Below are 21,065 nucleotides of genomic sequence, written 5' to 3' on the forward strand. Positions count from 1 at the left end.
AATAGGAAAATAAATCATTGATTTTGTACTTGAAATCAATCAGAATATCTCAGTGAGAAGAATTTTAACTTAAGTTATTCAAGACCTAAAACAGTGCAATCATGTTTTCATTTCGCTATCTCCCAGTGGCTCAAACGGTACGTGTGAAGGCTTATAACTTTAAAAAATCGAGTTTTGATACTTGAAGTGAACTAGACAAAAATATTCCGTTGTTGTAGCTCTGTGTTTAATGACAAACAAACCCTTTAATAAAATGAGGTTATTTTATCTGAAGAGTTATGCTCGGTGTATTTAGAACAACCACAAAAAGTTAAACACCTATCCTCTGTTGGTACAGCGGTAAGTTTTCGGATTTACAACGCTAAAATCAGAGGTTCGATTCCCCTCGGTGGACATAGCTCAAGGTGGCTTTGATATAAGAAAACACGCAGGCAGTAAACACCAATTTGATTATTTGGTATCTAGAGATAGGTGTATTAAGATAAAAAAAACTTGAGATGTCCATATGACGTATAATTGATATCGAGATGAGAAAGATATGTCAATATTGGTATTAAGTGGTATATAGAAGCATGAGGATTAAGAAAAAAAAAAGCTTAATAACCGATATGAATATGTCCACATGGCATAGTCTGGTGATCATATAATACTTACTTATGACTACAATGTTTCTCTTGTGAACTTTGGCGTTTCAGTCGCCAGATAATTCTGTTTCTTCCATAGTTATTGTGAAGAGAAAATCCCAGAGGACTCAGTAAAGCCTCTTTTTATCTACTGGTTCTTCGTTTACAATTACTTAATAATAGGAAGTCTGTTTATTTTACCCAAGAGAAGTGAGGGGTCCCTCTTCCTTACCATTTATAAAGAAAACTAAAAACATGCTTCTTATTAGAGCAGGACTGACCGACAATGTTTATATTGATTTTTCTTTCTATTCGCCAAACGATTTGACGCGCCCAAGGCAGAAAACTACGAACTAGAAAGACAGTGACAAAATGACCAAACAACGTACTGTTTATTATTGTTTAGGCCTTTATTACAAACATGGCTCATTACGAAAGTTGAACTAACAACCAGTCCTTTAGAGCATGTGACTGCGGGTTCACGTGAAATCACCATATCCACGTTTTCAGGGAAACGATGATCGCGCATATAGATATGTGTGTACATATTTCAGTGTGAAAGTATGTTTACTTCCATGTGTGTAATTAAACATACACTTAGAATACAGAGTCTAAAAGTATCTTTAGCTACGATTTTTTATCTAAACGAGAATATAAGGCTTAGGTCGTGGTTTTGTGTAGATTTTGTGTGGTTTTAATATACTTTATTCGCCATTTTCACTTTCCTAAAATGCAATTATAGTCACATCTGTTAGGCAAACTGGCGCGTATCTGTTTTATGAAGGATTCTCTCCTTATGCATATGTTATTTTACAGTTGGAAATTAAATGTCCCGGTTTTAAAGTTTGTAATTTCTAGAAAATGGTAGATAAATAGTAATACAAGTAATTCAGTAACCTGAGAACATTCTGAAAGAAGGCCTTCCTTTTTCAGGGGTGAACATCCTGAAGAAGGAAAGTATTCTAAAGCCAGGCCTATCTTTATTAGGGGTGAGCATCTTGAAGAAAGAAAGCATTCTAAAGTACGTGGGGGTGTTTTCTTATAGCAAAGCCACATCAGGCTATCTGCTGAGTCCACCGAGGGTAATCGAACTCCTGATTTTAGCGTTGTAAATCCGTATACTTACCGCTGTATCAGCGGGGGACATTTAAAGGCCTTTATTTATCAGAGATGAGCATCTTGAAGAAGGAAAGTATGCTAAAGCAAAGCCTTTCTTTATCAAACGTGAACATCCTGAAAAATAAGGATTCTAAAGAAAGGCTTCTCTTTATCTGGGGTGAACATTCTGAAGAAGGAAAGTATTCTAAAGCAAGGCCTTTATAGTTGGGGCGGACATCCCAAAGAATAAAACCATTCTAAGGGAAGGCCTTTCCTTTAAGTGAAATGAGAAATTTAAAGAAGACGTTTTAATCTCGACATCAGTGAGGTTTCTTTGTTTTTGTATTTTGAATTGTCTTGCTTTCTTTGTTTAGATAGTATTCGAAGACGTAGATCTGTTCAACGTTATTTTATGAAAGTAAAAGCAGCTAAGAGACAAACTGGATATAAAATAATGTATGCGTTTTAGTGTTCAAATTCAAGATTTATACTTCCTATAAAGTATGAAAACAAAAGTTTCTTAGTGTCGACGTTTGGACACGAGAAGTAATGTATTACCGTACTGGGGTTTTAAAAAGGTCTCACGATGCATCGGTTTGGCATCCGTTTTCCCGTAGTGCTTGAAACTAATTTCCAAAGACAAGTGTTTTAAACCATTTTTTTGCCACCAGGTGTAAAGACGAAGATTTAGATTTTTGTTTGTAATTAAGCACAAAGTTACACATTGGGCTATCTGTTGCTCTGCCAACCACGAGTATCGAAACCCAGATTCCAGCGTTCTAAGTCCGCAGACATACCGCTGTGCCATTGGGGTACCAAAGACTGGGTTTGTTTGTTTGTTTTTGAATTTCGCACAAAGCTACTCGAGGGCTATCTGTGCTAGCCGTCCCTAACTTAGCAGTGCAAGAGTAGAGGGAAGGCAGCTAGTCATCACCACCCACCGCCAACACTTGGGCTACTCTTTTACCAACGAATAGTGGGATTGACCATCACATTTAACGCCCCCACGGCTGAAAGGGCGAGCATGTTTGGTGCGACGGAATGCGAACCCGCGACCCTCAGATTTCGAGATCGCAAGCCTTAACACGCTCGGCCATGCCGGGCCACCAAAGACTGGGATATCCGAGTTATGTTGTATAAATAATGTTAACTAAACTCCAGCAATAAAAGAAACCGGATCTCCTAAAATTAATGATCCAGTTCAAAATTAAAAACAAACCATTCCTACAACTACAGGAAACCTATAATCCGACGTTTCGCACACGAATAAAAGATCCGCATTGGCAATATGTCTATCTAATGAGATATTTTGATTAGATTAAATAATTTAGATATCAGCGTGACATCCGTAAGTGTTCTGTGAAGCGATTAATGATCGATTAATTTAGTGCAATCAATAGGAACAATGATTTCGTGACGCTCATCTTCATGGAGCCATCACTATTATATTAAAAACATTTATCTCAGGTGCTCCTAAAACCCATTTTCTCCTACGTGAACATTATGCCGAGTGTATTTCAGTTTCCGAGAAAGAAACATAATATTGAACACGCGTGCGGCACGCCCCAGTGTGCCATCTTTGACAACAGCCAGCAACGTTAATATGGAAATATGTTTTAAAAGGATAAGCCTACTAACTACAGGAGATGCGGCGAATTTCTCTGGAAATTCGTTTCTAAACTGACAAAAACGAAAGCTCGAAAGTAGGACTTGAAAAATTCGATTTTTCAACTCGCTGGCTTGCTTTATTTTGTTCGAGTAGCTGCGTAATCCTAGCAATTAGGTTTTAGTTTTACGTACATTAAAACTTCAACTTTCCGAAATTCGGAAAATAACCCAGACGCAATTGTAAAAAAATAATAACTTCACTCCATTTGTTAGATGTCTATATTTCTTTAGCTATTAAATTATGCCGGAAAAAGTATATTTAAATGACACTAATGAACTAATGTTAAGTGTCTGTAGCTCGTTAATTCACCGTATGGTTGTGTGTTTGTGTAGGATAAAGAATATTTCTCGTTTTTTAGTGTCATTAAACTTTCCGGCCATTTCAAGTGAAGCGTATTCATTGAAGTCGAGGAAATTAATACTAAATAGTGTAGCATTTGGCGTCAACAAACTATATTATGTTCAGACAAATTAGGCATTTAGAAGCGGATCCGAAATAACAGTTTCCTCTCTTATCTTTACGGCTTTGTTTTAGGCTGCGAAATGTTGTTTTAAGTCATAAAATTTAACCGCCCTAGTGGCCATTCGAAGGAATTTCGTATATATTTTGGCGCCTGTGATGTAATAATTTATTTGACTGTAGAATGAGCACAAGTTGTGGCTGGTCACATAAAGATTAAGAATTGAAATAGTGATTCATAAGCTATCGATGTTTTTACTTCATTTTTCTTTTCTTTTTTGACGGATTAGAAAAAATACGAAAGTTTCTAAAGGCTTCGTAACTTTACATATATGAGAAATACAGTTTTATTTTGCATAAAATAAAGAACTGACGCTTGTTTTTCAACATGTTATCTGAATGCGGATGATATTCTATGGATTAAATCGAAAATTGTAGCTGTGGCCGAAATAGCACGTGCAGTGTGGTGGCCGGAATGGCACGTGCAGTGTGAATAACTTTAGGAATAATTACCGACATTTATTACCTAAAACAATATGGTATTCATTGTTTTCAAATTGTGTTCCTACAATTCAATTTGAGCAAGAATGAAACACGGTCTCAGTTTTATATGGAACAGTTTAAAATCAATTTCTAACAACAGAAAGGGTTTTAGTTTCGGTTTTCAAATGCATAAGGAAGTGATTGACACAAAACATGTATGAACATACACGTGTTCAAATTAATCTATGGTAAATAGCTCAGCTCCTTAAACATTACCAAGGAAATGGAATATGTGATAAATTCTCCAGTGTGTTTTTATGATTAAGTAAACATATATCAAATTGAAGTTATAAAGAGTAATAGTGTGTTTGTAACTGAGGACAAATCTTCACAGTTGGTTGTCTGTGTTCTGCTCGCTAATTGTATTAAAAACTCGATTTCTAGTATTCTAAGTTTGAAGATATATCGTTGTACAAATCGGTGACAAATGAGAATAGAAAAAACATTCATGATTTTAATTGTAATTACAGGAATAGAAGAAAAGAAATTTGGAAGGTTTCATTGTGACGTCTTAACTTACACGTGTTATTGTAACATAATAACTTACACATATTGTGACGTCTTAACTTACACGTGTTATTGTAACATAATAACTTACACATATTGTGACGTCTTAACTTACATGTGTTATTGTAACATAATAACTTACACATATTGTGACGTCTTAACTTACACGTGTTATTGTAACATAATAACTTACACATATTGTGACGTCTTAACTTACACGTGTTATTGTAACATAATAACTTACTCATATTGTGACGTCTTAACTTACACGTGTTATTGTAACATAATAACTTACACATATTGTGACGTCTTAACTTACACGTGTTATTGTAACATAATAACTTACTCATATTGTGACGTCTTAACTTACACGTGTTATTGTAACATAATAACTTACACATATTGTGACGTCTTAACTTACACGTGTTATTGTAACATAATAACTTACAGATATCATTGTGACGTCTTAACTTACACGTGTTATTGTAACATAATAACTTACATATATCATTGTGACGTCTTAACTTACACGTGTTATTGTAACATAATAACTTACACATATTGTGACGTCTTAACTTACACGTGTTATTGTAACATAATAACTTACACATATTGTGACGTCTTAACTTACACGTGTTATTGTAACATAATAACTTACACATATTGTGACGTCTTAACTTACACGTGTTATTGTAACATAATAACTTACACATATTGTGACGTCTTAACTTACACGTGTTATTGTAACATAATAACTTACTCATATTGTGACGTCTTAACTTACACGTGTTATTGTAACATAATAACTTACACATATTGTGACGTCTTAACTTACACGTGTTATTGTAACATAATAACTTACTCATATTGTGACGTCTTAACTTACACGTGTTATTGTAACATAATAACTTACTCATATTGTGACGTCTTAACTTACACGTGTTATTGTAACATAATAACTTACAGATATCATTGTGACGTCTTAACTTACACGTGTTATTGTAACATAATAACTTACATATATCATTGTGACGTCTTAACTTACACGTGTTATTGTAACATAATAACTTACACATATTGTGACGTCTTAACTTACACGTGTTATTGTAACATAATAACTTACACATATTGTGACGTCTTAACTTACACGTGTTATTGTAACATAATAACTTACACATATTGTGACGTCTTAACTTACACGTGTTATTGTAACATAATAACTTACACATATTGTGACGTCTTAACTTACACGTGTTATTGTAACATAATAACTTACTCATATTGTGACGTCTTAACTTACACGTGTTATTGTAACATAATAACTTACACATATTGTGACGTCTTAACTTACACGTGTTATTGTAACATAATAACTTACTCATATTGTGACGTCTTAACTTACACGTGTTATTGTAACATAATAACTTACACATATTGTGACGTCTTAACTTACACGTGTTATTGTAACATAATAACTTACATATATCATTGTGACGTCTTAACTTACACGTGTTATTGTAACATAATAACTTACACATATTGTGACGTCTTAACTTACACGTGTTATTGTAACATAATAACTTACATATATCATTGTGACGTCTTAACTTACACGTGTTATTGTAACATAATAACTTACACATATTGTGACGTCTTAACTTACACGTGTTATTGTAACATAATAACTTACACATATTGTGACGTCTTAACTTACATGTGTTATTGTAACATAATAACTTACACATATTGTGACGTCTTAACTTACACGTGTTATTGTAACATAATAACTTACATATATCATTGTGACGTCTTAACTTACACGTGTTATTGTAACATAATAACTTACACATATTGTGACGTCTTAACTTACATGTGTTATTGTAACATAATAACTTACACATATTGTGACGTCTTAACTTACATGTGTTATTGTAACATAATAACTTACACATATTGTGACGTCTTAACTTACACGTGTTATTGTAACATAATAACTTACATATATCATTGTGACGTCTTAACTTACACGTGTTATTGTAACATAATAACTTACACGTGTTATTGTAACATAATAACTTACACATATTGTGACGTCTTAACTTACATGTGTTATTGTAACATAATAACTTACACATATTGTGACGTCTTAACTTACACGTGTTATTGTAACATAATAACTTACATATATCATTGTGACGTCTTAACTTACACGTGTTATTGTAACATAATTACTTACAGATATCATTGTGACGTCTTAACTTACACGTGTTATTGTAACATAATAACTTACAGATATCATTGTGACGTCTTAACTTACACGTGTTATTGTAACATAATAACTTACGGATATCATTGTGACGTCTTAACTTACACGTATTATTGTAACATAATAACTTACACATATTGTGACGTCTTAACTTACATGTGTTATTGTAACATAATAACTTACACATATTGTGACGTCTTAACTTACACGTGTTATTGTAACATAATAACTTACATATATCATTGTGACGTCTTAACTTACACGTGTTATTGTAACATAATAACTTACACATATTGTGACGTCTTAACTTACGTGTTATTGTAACATAATAACTTACATATATCATTGTGACGTCTTAACTTACACGTGTTATTGTAACATAATAACTTACACATATTGTGGACGTCTTAACTTACACGTGTTATTGTAACATAATAACTTACACATATTGTGACGTCTTAACTTACATGTGTTATTGTAACATAATAACTTACACATATTGTGACGTCTTAACTTACACGTGTTATTGTAACATAATAACTTACATATATCATTGTGACGTCTTAACTTACACGTGTTATTGTAACATAATAACTTACACATATTGTGACGTCTTAACTTACGTGTGTTATTGTAACATAATAACTTACACATATTGTGACGTCTTAACTTACATGTGTTATTGTAACATAATAACTTACACATATTGTGACGTCTTAACTTACACGTGTTATTGTAACATAATAACTTACATATATCATTGTGACGTCTTAACTTACACGTGTTATTGTAACATAATAACTTACACGTGTTATTGTAACATAATAACTTACACATATTGTGACGTCTTAACTTACATGTGTTATTGTAACATAATAACTTACACATATTGTGACGTCTTAACTTACACGTGTTATTGTAACATAATAACTTACATATATCATTGTGACGTCTTAACTTACACGTGTTATTGTAACATAATTACTTACAGATATCATTGTGACGTCTTAACTTACACGTGTTATTGTAACATAATAACTTACAGATATCATTGTGACGTCTTAACTTACACGTGTTATTGTAACATAATAACTTACGGATATCATTGTGACGTCTTAACTTACACGTATTATTGTAACATAATAACTTACACATATTGTGACGTCTTAACTTACACGTGTTATTGTAACATAATAACTTACACATATTGTGACGTCTTAACTTACATGTGTTATTGTAACATAATAACTTACACATATTGTGACGTCTTAACTTACACGTGTTATTGTAACATAATAACTTACATATATCATTGTGACGTCTTAACTTACACGTGTTATTGTAACATAATAACTTACACATATTGTGACGTCTTAACTTACATGTGTTATTGTAACATAATAACTTACACATATTGTGACGTCTTAACTTACATGTGTTATTGTAACATAATAACTTACACATATTGTGACGTCTTAACTTACACGTGTTATTGTAACATAATAACTTACATATATCATTGTGACGTCTTAACTTACACGTGTTATTGTAACATAATAACTTACACGTGTTATTGTAACATAATAACTTACACATATTGTGACGTCTTAACTTACATGTGTTATTGTAACATAATAACTTACACATATTGTGACGTCTTAACTTACACGTGTTATTGTAACATAATAACTTACATATATCATTGTGACGTCTTAACTTACACGTGTTATTGTAACATAATTACTTACAGATATCATTGTGACGTCTTAACTTACACGTGTTATTGTAACATAATAACTTACAGATATCATTGTGACGTCTTAACTTACACGTGTTATTGTAACATAATAACTTACGGATATCATTGTGACGTCTTAACTTACACGTATTATTGTAACATAATAACTTACACATATTGTGACGTCTTAACTTACATGTGTTATTGTAACATAATAACTTACACATATTGTGACGTCTTAACTTACACGTGTTATTGTAACATAATAACTTACATATATCATTGTGACGTCTTAACTTACACGTGTTATTGTAACATAATAACTTACACATATTGTGACGTCTTAACTTACACGTGTTATTGTAACATAATAACTTACATATATCATTGTGACGTCTTAACTTACACGTGTTATTGTAACATAATAACTTACACATATTGTGACGTCTTAACTTACACGTGTTATTGTAACATAATAACTTACACATATTGTGACGTCTTAACTTACATGTGTTATTGTAACATAATAACTTACACATATTGTGACGTCTTAACTTACACGTGTTATTGTAACATAATAACTTACATATATCATTGTGACGTCTTAACTTACACGTGTTATTGTAACATAATAACTTACACATATTGTGACGTCTTAACTTACATGTGTTATTGTAACATAATAACTTACACATATTGTGACGTCTTAACACATGTGTTATTGTAACATAATAACTTACACATATTGTGACGTCTTAACTTACATGTGTTATTGTAACATAATAACTTACACATATTGTGACGTCTTAACTTACACGTGTTATTGTAACATAATAACTTACATATATCATTGTGACGTCTTAACTTACACGTGTTATTGTAACATAATAACTTACACATATTGTGACGTCTTAACTTACATGTGTTATTGTAACATAATAACTTACACATATTGTGACGTCTTAACTTACATGTGTTATTGTAACATAATAACTTACACATATTGTGACGTCTTAACTTACGTGTTATTGTAACATAATAACTTACATATATCATTGTGACGTCTTAACTTACGTGTTATTGTAACATAATAACTTACACGTGTTATTGTAACATAATAACTTACACATATTGTGACGTCTTAACTTACATGTGTTATTGTAACATAATAACTTACACATATTGTGACGTCTTAACTTACACGTGTTATTGTAACATAATAACTTACATATATCATTGTGACGTCTTAACTTACACGTGTTATTGTAACATAATAACTTACACATATTGTGACGTCTTAACTTACATGTGTTATTGTAACATAATAACTTACACATATTGTGACGTCTTAACTTACATGTGCTATTGTAACATAATAACTTACACATATTGTGACGTCTTAACTTACATGTGTTATTGTAACATAATAACTTACACATATTGTGACGTCTTAACTTACACGTGTTATTGTAACATAATAACTTACATATATCATTGTGACGTCTTAACTTACACGTGTTATTGTAACATAATAACTTACACATATTGTGACGTCTTAACTTACATGTGTTATTGTAACATAATAACTTACACATATTGTGACGTCTTAACTTACATGTGTTATTGTAACATAATAACTTACACATATTGTGACGTCTTAACTTACACGTGTTATTGTAACATAATAACTTACATATATCATTGTGACGTCTTAACTTACACGTGTTATTGTAACATAATAACTTACACGTGTTATTGTAACATAATAACTTACACATATTGTGACGTCTTAACTTACACGTGTTATTGTAACATAATAACTTACACATATTGTGACGTCTTAACTTACACGTGTTATTGTAACATAATAACTTACATATATCATTGTGACGTCTTAACTTACACGTGTTATTGTAACATAATAACTTACACGTGTTATTGTAACATAATAACTTACACATATTGTGACGTCTTAAGTTACACGTGTTATTGTAACAATAACTTACAGATATCATTGTGATGTCTTAACTTACACGTGTTATTGTAACATAATAACTTACAGATATCATTGTAACGTCTTAACTTACACGTGTTATTGTAACATAATAACTTACAGATATCATTGTAACGTCTTAACTTACACGTGTTATTGTAACATAATTACTTACAGATATCATTGTGACGTCTTAACTTACACGTGTTATTGTAACTTAATAACTTACAGATATCATTGTGACGTCTTAACTTACACGTGTTATTGTAACATAATAACTTACAGATATCATTGTGACGTCTTAACTTACACGTGTTATTGTAACATAATAACTTACAGATATCATTGTGACGTCTTAACTTACACGTGTTATTGTAACATAATAAATTACGGATATCATTGTGACGTCTTAACTTACACGTGTTATTGTAACATAATAACTTACGGATATCATTGTGACGTCATAACTTACACGTGTTATTGTAACATAATAACTTACGGATATCATTGTGACGTCTTAACTTACACGTGTTATTGTAACATAATAACTTACAGATATCATTGTGACGTCTTAACTTACACGTGTTATTGTAACATAATAACTTACGGATATCATTGTGACGTCATAACTTACACGTGTTATTGTAACATAATAACTTACGGATATCATTGTGACGTCTTAACTTACACGTATTATTGTAACATAATAACTTACGGATATCATTGTGACGTCTTAACTAACACATATTGTAACGTAATAACTTGCACGCATCATTGTGAGGTCTTAACTTACACTGTATCATTGTGACGTCTTACATGTATTATTGCAACATAATAACTTACAGATATCATTGTAACGTAATAACTTACACACATCATTGTGAAATCTTAAGTTACACATTATTGTAACGTAACGTCTTAACTTACACGTATTTTTGTGACGTCTAAGTTGAATATTATTATTCATGGATGCGTAATATTCTAAGGTTTATTGTAATGTTTCAACTTAATGCATCAGGTAACTACGTTAGGAACTTTCGTGATTGTTAAACACGTACCTTTGTTAAAGATTTCTGTAAATGGACAACAATGAAAAATAATAAAGCATATCCAACACAATAAAAATTTCAATCGTGAACGATAAAAGATTGTAATAAGACTGGGAGACACAGTTATAACTCTTATTAGAATATAAGTAATTTTCACCTAAGACAGTTTTATTTTGCTCACAGGGTGGTTGGCCTTCTGATTGTCTTCGTATGTTGTGGAGGCAGTAGATTAATACAAGTTTAAGAAAAAGCATAATAGCACATAAATAACAAAAGTTAAAACTTAATAGTTCTAGTTTAGTTTAGATGACGGGACAGCCGAAGTGGATCAATATGTCCCATGTTGTCTCAAAACATTTTGTGTTATAATAAAGATTTAAGGAGGTTTTATTTTATAATTTTCGAGTAGTTACTACTTTAATCAGTAACATTTAATTATAACGCTACCGAGATTAGTAAAACTACTGGGTATGTTAACCCTGAACCTATGTTTGTTCTATTTTAATTCTCATAATTTCCTGGTGATTCATGACGTTAACAGTTAACAAATATAAAAAAAAAACAGCAGCAAACAAACTTGATCTGAGTTAGGATAGTATTTTTAATTGCCTGTGAAAATATATGATATGGTTCTTTAAGACCCACAATAAATGATCCACGTCTCATCTATTCCAATTATGGAAACCAATCAGATTTTAACATCAGTGAAACTTCGCGGTGTGATACTTTCGCTTCAAAAACTGTTAGGTAAGTTGTTTGATGAGTATACCGTAGATACATATTCTTTTCCACAAACGTAAAATTGAAAATACAGTCTGTGACGTTGAGGTCTAATGCGTTCTTTGATTCGTTGCGCACCTTCTACTGTGTTCTGGGGTTTTGTCTGTTTCAGTTTCGTCAACACATCGAAGAAATACAGTCAAATCTCTAATAATACTGATCGGTAGATAATATTCAGGAAGTGGGTTTTGAGCTCTTTTTAACTCCCTACATAGTAACCTAAATGTATTTGGCCTCTAAGCTAGAGATTATATTTTTAGTTTTTGTTTGTTTGTTTGTTTTTGAATTTCGCACAAAGCTACTCGAGGGCTATCTGTGCTAGCTGTCCATAATTTAGCAGTGGAAGACTAGAGGGAAGGCAGCTAGTCATCACCACCCACCGCCAACTCTTGGGCTACTCTTTTACCAACGAATAGTGGGATTGACCGTCACATTATAACGCACCCACGGCTGAAAGGTGAGCATTTTGGCGCGACGGGTATGCGAACCCGCGACCCTCAGATTACAAGTCGCACGCATTAACACACTTGGCCATGCCGGGCCTTTTTTAGTTTTACATCTGGTGAAAATAAATTTGTATATAATATAATTAATCATTAAATACTTAGTTCGCTATTTAATATCGAAAATAATTTAAGTTAAATTCATAATATGATTTACACACGCTTAAATTAACATAGGCTATTACATGGGAAATTAAAGATGACATTAAAAAACCGTCAACTTTCGGTAATATATATATATAACTTTCTTTCTGACAAATCATGATGTTATACTATTTTTAATAAACGAAATCTCAATTTTGAAAATAAGAAATAACTTATTTCTGACTGTTTGTGTGTATCGATATTAATGGTGGTTCGCACCCTAATAAAGGGTTTGACATTTAAAAGAAACCATATGAGTCCAAATAGTATTAGTTTACAAAGAATCCACAACATCCTGCAAACATTTTAAAACCGATAGCTTCACTCTAACTGTCTAACAGTTGTAGTTCACATGCAAAACGAAAGAATATACGAGTTACAACTCGTTAGTTTTGCCCACTACATGAATAACTCAATTCTGTTTTATAAACAGAGTGAGTCCTTGCAGTGATAACAATTATCATGTTATTTCATTGAAAGGTTAATCTATTACAACAATCTTTATTCAGTGCAGTAATAATATAATAGCAGCGTAGTTCTTTATTTCAGGGATTATTTCATATTATCTGGCTCTTGTGGTCAGAACAAATTACCTTATTTCCTCCTTTAATGCTTTTATAAGATTAAACACTTGTACACTGTCGCAAACTGTTGTAGGCCTACATCACTAGTGAGTTCAACAATCTGGGACAAAAGTGAGATCACTTTTTACAAGCTAACTCAACACGTGTGGTAAGTCCAAATATTTTACTAAAACCACACTCACTGAATCAACTTCTATCTTGAAAAATAAATATGTTCTTCAAAAACTCTACACAGTATCTCGTATTTAAAAAGCTAAGACTTATTTTAGATATTTCTTTAGGTCTCGGAATCACTACATCAACTACTTGCAGCTCCCTTTAGCTAACAAAAAACAACAAAGTAAAACATTGCAAATGCAACTTACAACACCATTAATTCGTAAGAATGTTAAAAGCATGATTAACTACAATAATCGTACTAATTCATTGTTTCAACAATGTATCTCACTTCATGAAAAATTTAGTTTCCTAGGATGATATACTACACTCATTTCGTTTTTCACTGTACCAAACAAAACAATTTACTGTGCCAACATTCCTGCGACATAACACAAACCATTCCTAAAAATGTAATACACAGGTTGATTTATTGTTACAATCTTGTCGATATCTTGCATCAGAAATTCAACTCATTGCATCCATAACTAGATTCATTATTTAACGGCTTCAGAAATTACAGAGAGCAGTTTAATTATTCACACCGTGGTTGCCTGGACACCAAACTGTTTTATTTATTACGATGTTAAGTTTATGTCATAGCAATCCATTTACTCGATTGACTAGAATAGGTGCCATTAGGCACGAAGCCCACTGGCTGATGGGAAGCTATACGATGAAGGTTATGTTGTTTCTGTCAGTAGAATCGCATTGTTTTCTTGGAAGGCATGTAGAAGTCATAACGCATTATTTTCAATACGGAAGGTTCTCGGCCACATACCAGTAACTAACTATCATATACAATGCACTCCAGACAAAATAAGGCCTATTGGTCACGCGCCACCTGATCACCAGTACAAACTTAGGAGGATATAAACCACACAGAAACACTTTAGAGTTTCTGACGCTAAGGCAAGAACGACAATTATGAAAGACAGAGACGGGTTGTAACCTCCGTACAAATCAACTCCTATCTTCAAATGAAATCTCAAATGATTCCAGTGATAATTTTTTTTTAAGCCAAGACATTACACAGGAATAACTATTGTAAAGTTTACAACATACAGTCACGACAGAAAGTGTTCGTACCCCTGGTTTTTGCTTATAACTTAAAAAGTATCACAATTAGGCTAATAGACGTATGTTATATTATGAATATTATACTAACACACATCTACATACATTTTTATGTAAATTAAACGACAAATAAACTGTTTATAAAGAAATAACCAAAAATAAGAGGGGCAGAAAGTGTTCGTACAGTTCAGAACGTGTGAAAAAACTGATATTCCCGTAAAACTTTTGTTTAGTTTGGTGAATAAACTACATTATACCATTCCAGAACTAGACACTGGGTTCATAATTAATGGAATTTAGCCTGCAAAAGATGTACTTCCGGCAATTTAGCGCAGTCTCCGTCATGATCTCCTTGGTCATAATGGCGAACAGGAAACAACTGTCCAATGATTTTAAAAACCGAATTATTGTAAAATACAAGTCTCGTGTGTCTCTTTCCGGTATTGCTACACAACTTAATGGGCCGAATTCTACTGTTCAAAGCATAATTGCCAAGTTTAAGCTTACAGGATCAACTGCTAACCTCCCTCGTTCAAGACGCCCCACCAAAATTCCAGAGAGAACCAAGATAAAGGTTCTCAGAGAAGTAAGTAGGAACCCTCGTTTAACACGTAATGACATACATAAACTGGTAAGGGAAACTGGGGTTGAAGTAAGCACCTCTAAAGTTACGAACATGTTACGCTCTTCCGGGTTCAAAGCATGCCGTCCTCGTAGAACTCCATATTTAAAGCCTGTTCATTTAGAACCACGATTAAGGTATGCAAGAAAGCATGTAGATAAATCCTTTACCTATTGGAAGAGTATTCTTTGGTCAGACGAGACTAAAACCGAGATTTTTCGGCCACAATGACATTCGCTGTATTTTCCGTAAGAAGGGGGAACGAAATCTTCCAAAGAACATTGTCCCTATAGTTAAACACGGAGGTGGCTTGATCATGCTATAGAGTTCCTTCAGCTCTTCTGGTGTAGGCAGCCTTCACAGCGTCAACGGAATCATGAAAAAAGAAGAGAACGTTGATATATTAGGCACTTATATCAAGAATGATGCTCGGAACTTGCGGCTTGGGCGTCGTTGGATCTTCTAGCACGACAATAACCCTAAACATACATCGAAATATGTGCAATCCTGGTTGCAGAGGAACCATATAAGTGTTCTGGAGTGGCCATTGCAGTCACCCGATCTCAACCCAATTGAAAACGTTTGGCATGAGTTGAAGACCAGGGTTCATCAGCGTCATCCGAAAAACTTGTAAGAGTTGGAAGCCTTCTGTAAAGAAGAATGGAAGAAAATACCAATCGAGTACTGTCAAACGCTCATGGAGGTCTATGAGGAGAGATTGCACCAAGTAATTCACCTGAAAGGCTCCACAACTGACCACAACAAACACTTTCTGCCCCTCCTATGTTTGGTTATTTGTTTTTAAACAGTGTATTTGTCGTTCAATTTACATAAAAAATTTTATGTAGATGTGTGTTAGTATAATATTTATAATATACTGTGCTTTCATTATCCTAATCGTGATACTTTTTAAGTTATGAGGAAACACTGCTCACGACGCAGGGGTACGAACACTTTCTGTCGTAACTCTATCTACTACGAGATGGATAAATAAAGAGAAATACTATTACATTGAAACTACTGATCATTCTGCTTCACTGTACAGTAGTTATATAACCTACTGATCATCCTGCTTCACTGTACAGTAGTTCTATAGCCTACTGATCATTCTGTTTCACTGTACAGTAGTTCTATAACCTACTGATCATCCTGCTCACTGTACAGTAGTTCTATAACCTACTGATCATCCTGCTGCACTGTACAGTAGTTCTATAACCTACTGATCATCCTGCTTCACTGTACAGTAGTTCTATAGCCTACTGATCATTCTGTTTCACTGTACAGTAGTTCTATAGCCTACTGATCATCCTGCTTCACTGTACAGTAGTTCTATAACCTACTGATCATCCTGCTCACTGTACAGTAGTTCTATAACCTACTGATCATCCTGCTACACTGTACAGTAGTTCTATAACCTACTGATCATCCTGCTTCACTGTACAGTAGTTCTATAGCCTACTGATCATCCTGCTTCACTGTACAGTAGTTTTATAACCTACTGACCATCCTGCTTCACTTTACAGTAGTTCTATAACCTACTGATCATCCTGCTACACTGTACAGAAGTTTTATAGCCTACTGATCATCCTGCTTCACTGTACAGTAGTTCTATAACCTACTGATCATCCTGCTACACTGTACAGTAGTTCTATAGTCTACTGATCATCCTGCTTCACTGTACAGTAGTTCTATAGCATATTGATCATCCTGCTTCACTGTACAGTAGTTCTATAGCCTACTGACCATCCTGCTTCACTGTACAGTAGTTCTATAGCCTACTGATCATCCTGGTACACTGTACAGTAGTTCTATAGCCTACTGATCATCCTGCTTCACTGTACAGTAGTTCTATAACCTACTGATCATCCTGCTACACTGTACAGTAGTTCTATAACCTACTGATCATCCTGCTTCACTGTACAGTAGTTCTGCCAGCCTACTGATCATCCTGCTTCACTGTACAGTGGTTTTATAACCTACTGACCATCCTGCTTCACTTCACAGTAGTTCTATAGCCTACTGATCATCCTGCTACACTGTACAGAAGTTTTATAGCCTACTGATCATTCTGCTTCACTGTACAGTAGTTCTATAACCTACTGATCATCCTGCTACACTGTACAGTAGTTCTATAGTCTACTGATCATCCTGCTTCACTGTACAGTAGTTCTATAGCATACTGATCATCCTGCTTCACTGTACAGTAGTTTTATAGCCTACTGACCATCCTGCTTCACTGTACAGTAGTTCTATAGCCTACTGATCATCCTGGTACACTGTACAGTAGTTCTATAGCCTACTGATCATCCTGCTTCACTGTACAGTAGTTCTATAGCCTACTGATCATCCTGCTTCACTGTACAGTAGTTCTATAACCTACTGATCATCCTGCTGCACTGTACAGTGGTTCTGTAACCTACTGATCATCCTGCTACACTGTACAGTGGTTCTATAGCCTACTGATCATCCTGCTTCACTGTACAGTGGTTCTATAGCCTACTGATCATCCTGCTTCACTGTACAGTAGTTCTATAGCCTACTGATCATCCTGCTTCACTGTACAGTAGTTCCAATTTCCTACTGATCATCCTGCTTCACTGTACAGTAGTTCTATAGCCTACTGATCATCCTGCTACACTGTACAGTAGTTCTATAGCCTACTGATCATCCTGCTACACTGTACAGTAGTTCTATAGCCTACTGATCATCCTGCTTCACTGTACAGTAGTTCTATAACCTACTGATCATCCTGCTTCACTGTACAGTATTTCTATAGCCTACTGATCATCCTGCTTCACTGTACAGTAGTTCTATAGCCTACTGATCATCCTGCTTCACTGTACAGTAGTTCTATAGCCTACTGATCATCCTGCTACACTGTACAGTAGTTCTATAACCTACTGATCATCCTGCTTTACTGTACAGTAGTTCTATAACCTACTGATCATCTTGTCTACTATACAATAGTTCTATAAGCTACTGAAGATGAACCTAATGCTTCTTGGAAGATAGCTTCAGGGTGTGTTATCAATATTTGAAGATTTTTGTGTCTGCGGACGCGTCCTTATCACACTGTAGCAAACAAATATAAGTCACGCGCTGTCTACCGAAACGAGAACATTTCTAGATAAGTTTATAACGTTCTATAAACTTTTAACCACAACGATTAAAAGATACTTATTCCTGTTCTGTTAAATCTAATCGAATGTCAGTTTGTTCTAATTCTTATAAAATTTTCCCGAATATTATCCATTCGCTCTATGCTCTGAATTTGTATACAGGTCCTGATTGTAATTTGACATTTGAGGTTTGAATCCCATAGAAAGACACGTAAACGATACTGAGTCTATAGACCGTTTTGTCCTTTTATAATTGACGAAATTTAAACCAACTTGATAAAACGTTCTGTAAAATAGTTTCAATTTCCCAATTGGTTGGTTGTTTGGCGTTTATTGGTGCACAGGAGCTAGGCTATGTGCGTTAAATAACCGGTAAAAAAAATTTAGAATTATTAAAATACGTAAAAAGGAATCAAGGTACAAAACACAAAGTCTAGGTTTCGATTTAAAAATTTAAATAGAGTTAAAAAGGCCAATGGCCTTAAGGAATTGTACTTCCAAATTCAAATGTAGTGTTATAATACATGAATGATTTACAAATACCGACTTAATATCTAAATAAACTGGGCTGTGATAGTTTAACTGCTGCAACACCTGAATGGTTTACAAATATTTTGTTAGATCTAGAGAAACCGAGTGACAGGAAACGTGATTGTTGTAAACTGAGTAATTGATCGCCCATCTTGTGATTTCTAACGTTGTTCAACACGATATTTATTTCTATACGTGCTTATAAATACTGAAACCATTATTAATTAAACTGATTTAAGAATGTTATCCATTTAAACTGTGAAACTCAATGTGAAGATGTCTTGTTATAGCATAGAAATGTCAACATAAGGAAAAGAATGTGTCAGAATGTCATTAAAAACTGATTCATACATTTAATCTTAAAGAACCGAATATGTAAAACAAAATTTAAAAACTCCAGCTAATAAAATATCAGTATTTAACGCTTTAGAACTTAGTACCTCTAACTCTGGAAAAACAGAACCAGCCCTTAGTAAAAACCATTAGTGGGGAGTACAAATGGTTAGTATTTAACGTGTCGGAACTTAATACCCAGTAACCCAAGAAAAAACAGAGCCAGTACGATGTAAGAACCATCAATATGAAGTACAAATGATCAGTATTTAACGTGTCACAACATAATACCCAGTAACCCTTGAGAATGGCCTGGCATGGCCAAGCGCGTAAGGCGTTCGACTCGTAATCCGAGGGTCGCGGGTTCGCGCCCGCGTCGCTAAACATGCTCGCCCTCTCAGCCGTGGGGGTGTATAATGTGACGGTCAATCCCACTATTCGTTGGTAAAAGAGTAGCCCAAGAGTTGGCGGTGGGTGGTGATGACTAACTGCCTTTCCTCTAGTCTTACACTGCTAAATTAGGGACGGCTAGCACAGATAGCCCTCGAGTAGCTTTGTGCGAAATTCCAAAACAAACAAACCCTTGAGAAAACAGAATTAGCCCTTAGTAAGAACAATTTATACGGAGTATAAATGATCAATATTTAATGTATCAGAGCTTAAAACCCTCTAATCCTAGAAGAAAAAAAAAAAAGAACCAGCCCTTAGTAAGAACCATTAATATGGGTTCAAATGTTAGTATTTAACGTGTCAGAACTTAGTATCCAGTAACTCTGGAAAATAACAGAACCAGCCCTTAGGAAGAACCATTAAAGTACAAAGGTTTTCATAACTGGATTTGTAGGCAAAACAAATAATGTACAGGATATTCAAAACTAATTTCCCATATCTGAACATGAGAGGTGAATTAAAAAAATGACTTACAATATTTGTAACGAAATGTTTTGTGAGAGCTGAGTCACATTGTAGAGCTAAGTTCTATACTTTATCTACTGGGGAGATCGAACCCACGCTTTAAGGGTTGTAAGTTTGTTAAGTAACTCAGAATGAGTTAACTGACTTTTCTGTGAAGATGAGTTAGAATGGGTTTGTTTGTTTGTTTGTTTGTTTGCAATTAAATGCAAAGCTACTCATTGAGCCACCTGTGTCTTCATGGGTATCTAAACCTGGTTCATAGACTTACGAAACTTTCAGACATTGCTGTTATATACACATATCTTTCTTTTATACATTGAACTTGGACAGTTTCTTCAAGGTATGGGAAGTTAAAA

This window comes from Tachypleus tridentatus, chromosome 1, assembly GCF_004210375.1.
Source record: "Tachypleus tridentatus isolate NWPU-2018 chromosome 1, ASM421037v1, whole genome shotgun sequence".
NCBI classification, from domain to species: Eukaryota; Metazoa; Arthropoda; class Merostomata; order Xiphosura; family Limulidae; genus Tachypleus; species Tachypleus tridentatus.